This window comes from Protopterus annectens, chromosome 4.part0 (genome assembly GCF_019279795.1).
Source record: "Protopterus annectens isolate FY-2018-M chromosome 4.part0, PAN1.0, whole genome shotgun sequence".
NCBI classification, from domain to species: domain Eukaryota; kingdom Metazoa; phylum Chordata; order Ceratodontiformes; family Protopteridae; genus Protopterus; species Protopterus annectens.
In genome coordinates, this window is record NC_056733.1 from 110,555,377 (window position 1) to 110,563,000 (window position 7,624).

A 7,624-nucleotide genomic window follows, 5' to 3' on the forward strand; every position below is an offset into this window, starting at 1 on the left:
TCCAAATCATTGAAACCATTAGTGATGAAACAAATACGTAGACATAACTAAACATAGTTGAGAAAAATCGCAAGTGTGGAAAAGTAATTCCAATAAATAAAATAAAATAATTATGTTTTGTATGGCGTTGAGGCCTCCATATCCTTAATGGGAGCTTTGTCCTGTTTTCTTACTTATAATGCCATAGTCACACAACCAGAGAGAGGACAAAAACTACCAACACAAATGTTTTTTCTCACTCCCCACCTGTAGCACTGTGCTGCAGAAAACAAAAATGAAACTGCAATCGCAGCGGAAATAACACGAGAAACAATTCTGGCTTTCTTATACCCTAATTATTCTAACTAACTCATATGAATAACATAAATGGAATTCAAATTCAGCATAAACAAAAAGTGGTAACACTAACAGTTGCTGTTGTTCAGTGTATGTGCTCCAACAACAATTGAATTCAGTGGCATTTGTTGAGTTGAAACTGCAAAATTCCCATGAAATTCATCAGCCTGCCACGCATCACATTTTCCATGATTTTACCTGGAATGGAGGTAAGAGTAGAAGACATGTAATTATTTGGCTTCTTCTTAGATCCAAACATTTGTAAAGGAACCACCTTCTACAACTTTCATTCTTAAAGCAGCACTACAGTTCCTAATGAATCTTTATTGTGCATTAGCCTTGTAGAGAGTTCAGCTGCATTCTTTTGTACACAGCATATAACTTATGTACTTTATAAAAACAGGCAAAATACTTTTGAAAAAAAATGGAACAGTGTGGCTAGCTTTGTCAGAAATGTTGGGGGATCATGGTTATAACCTTACCTGTCAATCTTTAGACATTGAAAATAAGTACAAAGGCTCCTGAAAAACAGGAACATCCAACCAAAAAATGTAGTACCTAATCAACATAAGATTTGAATGTTTATCAGCACATAATTTTTCCTACTTCCAGTATGATTGTGGAATACTACTCAGAAACACAAGTTTAAAAATGAAAGTGAAAGAAATATATGCATGTTATCAATCTCTTTGTTAAATTTATAAACTTTCTGAATGATGTTGCAAAAAAGTCTTACAAAATCACTTGCATTTAATTCTAAAAAAGGGTGATATAATATGTGGGCCTTCTTTCTTTAATTTATTGGTGCCACCAGTGTGTTGGTCATGTAGTCTTGTTTTCTGTGTGTTAAATAACTTCAAAATTGTGTGATGAAAATTGCATGAAGGGATAACTCAAGCCTGAAAATAGGAACATATCTCCAAAAATAGATGTATCATGTTACTAAGTAAATCAAGCCTGAAAATAAGTATGTACTGCCAAGATAGATACAGTAGAGAGAACTGGTTGTATATGAACAAGTTCGCCGACAACTGTAAGCTGAGAGCAATCATTGAATCCCCAAATTATACTGATAGCCTATAAACAAGCCTAAAAATTACAAATGACTGGTACCAAAACCATGGTCTGAGACTAAATGCTAAAAAATGTATAATCATACCGTTAAGAAAATCCCTGCAAATTCTAACATTGATAGCACACCCCTAAAAGTAGACCCAATGTTGAGGGACCTAGGAACACAGATAGAAAGTAACCTAAACTCTGATCACCAGGTAGCTATGGTACTCAGACAATCCTTCTGTGTGGCTCTACTTATAAGCAAATGCATGGCATCAAGATCAGAGGAAGTCATAGTGCCATTGTACTCTGCCCTCATCAGGCCCATAATAAAGTACAATGCTCCCTTCTGCATGTACCTAACCAGGCACTTACCCCAACTGGAGTGGCCCCAGAGGTTTCTCACTACAAGAATACAAAGCATAAGATACATGTCTTATGCAAACCCACTAAAAGCCCTAGCTCTTTACTCCTTCTCATATTGTTTACTGAGAGGGGACTTATGCCTGACCTACAAGGCATTCTCTGATCCAGCCATGATGAAAATGTTACATATTCACAAGAACAATTATATGAGGGTTACACGTTTGATGGACCTGAACCTTATTTGTGACTCTAATAGAACTTGCTGGAGAGACTGATTCATATCCCAAAGGCTACCTTGTCTATGGAATAAACTTACCATCTTCTTAAAACAAAGACGATCCCTCACTCTTTTAAAAAAAAAAATTCGATAAATGGATGCAGAACCATAAATTCACTCTCAGGGTACTGCCCATGTCCCTTATGGACAGAGGCAGTCTGCAAAATGATTCAGGAACATACTTCTCAACTGTACCAAATTCCTTGGTATTTCCTAGTTTTGGACTCAAAATAATAGGGTGCCACAAATTCCTGACTGGCCCCTTTAAATCCCAATTTAATTTTCATTATACTAGTACAGAGATTAGCATGCGATGAAAAACTGCATTTCCTTACATAGCACACGCATGGCCCAGATCAATTATTTTTGTATTTTGGTTATTTATTTATTTTATAGGAAAGCAAATTAGTTTCTGGCTGCAACTGTGTATAATACAAATTGCTAGTAGGAAAAATTTGCAGACTGTATCCTTTGCATTTGTGAGAATTGCATGTTTAGGATTCCATTCATTTATGGGGATGTGACCTAGGCTAGTTAATATTAAAAACAGATTAAAGAACATAAAGTACAACTCTCTACCGCTCAGCATATGGTGGAACTCCACGATTTTGAACTTTATCTCTGTCTGCTCTGTGCCCCAATATGGCATCAGACAGATCCAGTTTCTTCTTTTTCATTGGCTCAAATTCAAAGCCAATGAGAGGCAGACTTCCAGGTTTGTCCTAAATAAAACTGAGCAATACTGGATAAGCTTACAATCAAACACTAGCACAATGATTTTGGGAAACAAAAGCCATTACCGCACTAAAGACATTTGCATGCTTAGTGTGGATGTTGTAAGAAGTGTGTGTGTGTGTGTGTGTGTGTGTGTGTGTGTGTGTGTGTGTGTGTGTGTGTGTGTGTGTGTGTGTGTGTATGTGTGTTGGAGAATGTCCCTAATAATTGCTTTGATCCTGCTAAAATGTTTGCTTTTGGAGGGATTGTTAAGATTAAGACTAGCACCATACCCCTTAACTGTCCAGATTTTTTCGCTGTTCCTCATAAAATGGTTTTCTGGCAAATAACTGAGTATTAAATTCACTAAATACTGATGTACAGTTGTGCTTCATACTTCATACCCTTAAGAAAGTCATGCTAAACCAAAACCTGTTATTGTATAAACTTTTTAAGTTTATAAGATCAGTATTTAAAAATTGTCCTTACTTTTTGACCTTTGCCCCCCCCCCCATTATTTCTGACTTTGTCCAGATTTCTTGTGGTTGAGAGGTATGGCTACCACCTTTATGGTAACACAAGTGGTGGGTGGGGTCGGAAAGACAAACACTGGTCTGACCCTTTGATATTTTCAAAATGAAAAAAAAAATCAGAGAGAAAAGAAGTAGAACTAATGCAGTATTATAAGTTAACAATGTCAAAAATCATCTTAACATATAAGAGAAGCTTCCACCCTGTTAACTCCCCCTTTAGAACTTTTTCTTTCAGTTGCTTAAATAACATATGAGAGTGGGGGGTTAAAAAGGTCAGCACTCGGCAACCCCCTTATATGTTAAGATGCCTAGACTCTAAAAGCACATTAAAGTGAATCCCTCTTTTCTATCAAAAAGTGGATACTGCATACCAGTCAGCTTTTTCCTCACAAAGCTTTTTGTAACTTTTCTTTTAGGTTGTGCATGACTCTGTATGGGGAGGAAACCTTTTCTAGCCTTCCCATAACTCAAACACAGCTCTCTTGATTCCTCCCTGATCCAATCTTGTTTTGATTCCCCAAAGAAGGTAAAACATGGTCCTCCTGGTTCCGAGGGTCTACTTCTAACTCTGAAATGTTTTCAGCTCCCTTAATAAAAATAGACTTGTATCTCTGATTGATGGTATAAAAGACATTTCAGTGTTGCAAATGAGGAAACAAAACTGGTGATGCTCAAATGTGCTACAGCTGTCTGTCAAAACTGTTGGAGTGTGTGATTGAGCGTACAAGCACCAGCAGTTCCCGCTCAGATCTACCTGTGGGATCAAGAATTGCTGTAATCATGACTTTAGGGATCTCTTTAACAGTTTTATAAAAATTGCTGCCAGGCTTTTGACATTTCAGCAATTCACTCGTATTTGCTTCTCTCTTTCCATGCATTTTGTGAAGCTGTAGAAAATTGTTTAAGATTGTTTAAGATTTTTTAAATATCACAGTCAAAGAATAATTGCAAAAATTGCAGTTTTAGATGTCTTCATTTTTCTTGTTTCTAAAGTGAATATTACTGCAGATAGTTTTGTTCTGTTAACTTTCTGAGCGATTAGGATGAATGCTTAGTAATGGTCTTTTGTATTAATCATTTCCCGTCATCGTTTTTGGCTTTGTTTTTACTTTTTAAGCTGAGAGCTTGAGAATTGTGCACCTAGCAATTTCCGAGTTGTTTTCATTACAAAATGTCACATTAAAAAATCCGTAGTGCTTAATCTTTATGTAAGCAAAGTCACTGGGCCTGGCAGAGGGGAAGGTGAACAGCTTTGAGGGTGGTGTATTATTCAGACTACTGTTGTGGTTGATGATGAACAGCAATATTCATGTTTTTTTTTTTTTTTCTGTTAAACCTGGTAACCCTACTAGACATATGACCAGTTTACAGAGAGGATACATGAGCACTTTTTAAGTCACATCATTTTCACAGTTTGGAACTGGTAATGGCATAAAAGTCAACCAGAAGCTTGTTAACTGCGTATAGTACAGTCTTAACTTTCTGTGATAAACTGCCGTATGAGGAGAGGAGAGTGCTGAAATGAAGCAGAGCAGAACCAGTTATCGGTGGAGCCCAGGTGCGAAAGGTTCCATTTTATATATGTTTTATACAGAATCATAGCTCTTAACTGTCCAGTTATATTTCTGGCCTGTTCCTCATAAAATTTGTGGTGTTCTGGCAAAGTTTAAAACATCTTATACTAAGTATGGTTTTGTCTCTGATTCTTGACATAAGAGGTTGAGTGCAGTGCTTTGGAACATAGTGAAAGGAACTAACTGCTTAGTTAAATGGTCTCCATGATTTCTGTCTTCCCACTGCACAGTACCATGACCCTTTTACGCACACAACAACCATGACTTAGCAGTTTTATATGTATAGTTATATTCATTTGAAATACTGACAGAATAAGATCCTACAAATTAATATACATTTTCTGAAGTAAACAAAGTGTATAACTCTAATTATATCATTACATATTGTGTGATTCACCACCTTTTCTCCAAAAGTCACCAGTTTTAGGAGGGAATGTGGGATTAAGAAGTGAGACCTGGATACAGCCAAAATATGAGTCTAATTTGTAGACGGTTAGAGGTATGAGTCAGTGCCATTATCAGCAGCTGCCAGATTTGTTTACAAAACCTACTAATGAACATTGGTATTTACATAACTACAAGAGCAGAAGGTTTCTGAATCAGATTTATTTCATCCATTGATCAGAATGATCTGATACCCACATATTGACAAAAACACTGGCTTGTTTACCAATGATTGTTATGGCAGACTTTAATTTCCTTTTAATTATTAATAAGAGTGCACATTTTTATATAATATGTTACAGTTACTGGTGTATATTATTTTAATGAATTTATGTAAGGGCACACCTAACATGACGTAGGTGTGTACATGCCAGAAGTGGTAGGGTAGAAAGTAGAATGCCAAGTGTTTTACATACCTATTGCCTATGACTTCCCTTAAGAATTTTTGTTAATGCTGTAAAGGGACTTTAACTGATGTTTCTGTGTGAATGTATATAGTTAATGTTAAATTGGGGAACATTTTCACAATTATTTGAATATTGCTATCCCACAATTCCATTGGTGTGGACGGAGTTACAATATTATACATGCAAATTTTGTGTTGATTAGTGTCCAGATTTTTGGCCAGTTGTACCTACTTTTCATGAGCCTTTGTTCGGATTGTTGAAGTCTCCAGGTTGAGAGGTATGTTCAGGATCCCAATACCCAAAGACCCTTGATACTTCCCCATCCCATATCTGGGGAATTAAGATATAATATTGTCATATCATGGGTATAATTGTCTAGCCTTGTAAGGGTCATTAGCCTAGTAATCAACTACAAACCTCTGAAATTATTTTTTGAGCTAGGATATAGAAATTGAGTTGCCAGACATAGTAAGGCCTTACTAAATTTAATGCTATTGGCTACCAAAAAAAAAACAATTACTAGAACATGGAATTCAAAATCAAACTCAGCTGTAATTGAAGTACTGAATATTGTAAAAGATAATAAAATAACTGGTGGTAGGGTCATTAGAAAAGGGAAGGAGCAAATTACATAGAAAGAAAGGGAATTTTGGAAATAATACATGCAGAATAATGTTCAGGAAGAGGAGGAGTGAGATTTAAGGGAAAGTAGGAATTGAACAATTTATTACTTGAAGTGAATGATAATTGTTAAAAAACAGATAATGCATGAACATAATGAAAAATATAATGGTTTCTTTTCTTTACTGTTAATGTATGTGTACCTGTGTCATTGTTTAAAATGTTATGATTTAATAAAGGTGTTTAAAAAAGACACAGAATAAATACATAGAGTTGTGTGACTGTTGGTTTTTTATGAGATGAAAACTGTATTTTTTTGTAGTGGTGAGTCTACAGGTGTACATAATGGTATTCTTGACTCACAAGTTAAACTTCCTTCTTGGACCCATTTACTTTCAAAAATGTTACTCATGTAGGTAATGCATATAGTTATACAGCTCTCAAAATGGGAAATTAACAATAAGCTCTAAGCAGAGAGTTCCAGAAACAAATATTGACTTTGTCAGATAAAGTGACTCTTTGGAATGCAACTGCTAGAAAAACAGCAACTTGAGAATGTCATTTAATGGCAAACATTTGCATTTACACTCATTCCAATTTTTACTCTCTTTTCTCTTTAGTAAGACTGTGCTTGAGCTGAGGGGCTAGAGTTTGTTAGTTCATTTGGAAAACATAATTTCTGTGAGCACAAAGCAATTTTCTCAAGTAGGCAGACAGAATTATTATTATTTCATTATCCACTACTTGGAGCTTTTTTCTTTATTTTTTTGTTACCATGTTACTCTGATTGTATTATTATTATTATTATTATTATTATTATTATTATTATTATTATTATTATTATTTTGGTGTGTAGGAAGCAGGCTACTTTAATAACATGCATCAGTCTATACCATGCTAGGCAGAACTCTGTTGCACTGTATACAGATAGACTGTTACATCCTATTTTTTATTATTACAGTACAGGACTTGCCCAATGTCTTCCCTTTCCTTGGCCCAATTAAATTGTTTGTTCCTCTACAGCCCATTTGTTCCCATCTGGGGAGCCTTATCTACTTATTAATTCCCTTGAAGGTGAAAGTCAGGCATTAGGGAGGGGGGCCAGGTGTAGGTCCCATGGATGTCCCAGACCCATCTCGCCTAACTCCCCCTCAGTAGGTGGCAGGCTGACTCATGATGTCTACCTGGTCAGGGAGAGATGTGCATGTTTCAGCACATCTAGCATTCTGATTTAGTGGCACTCACACTGCTTTTCAACATCATGAGCCTGCGCAGCTTCATTAATGAGCTATCTCC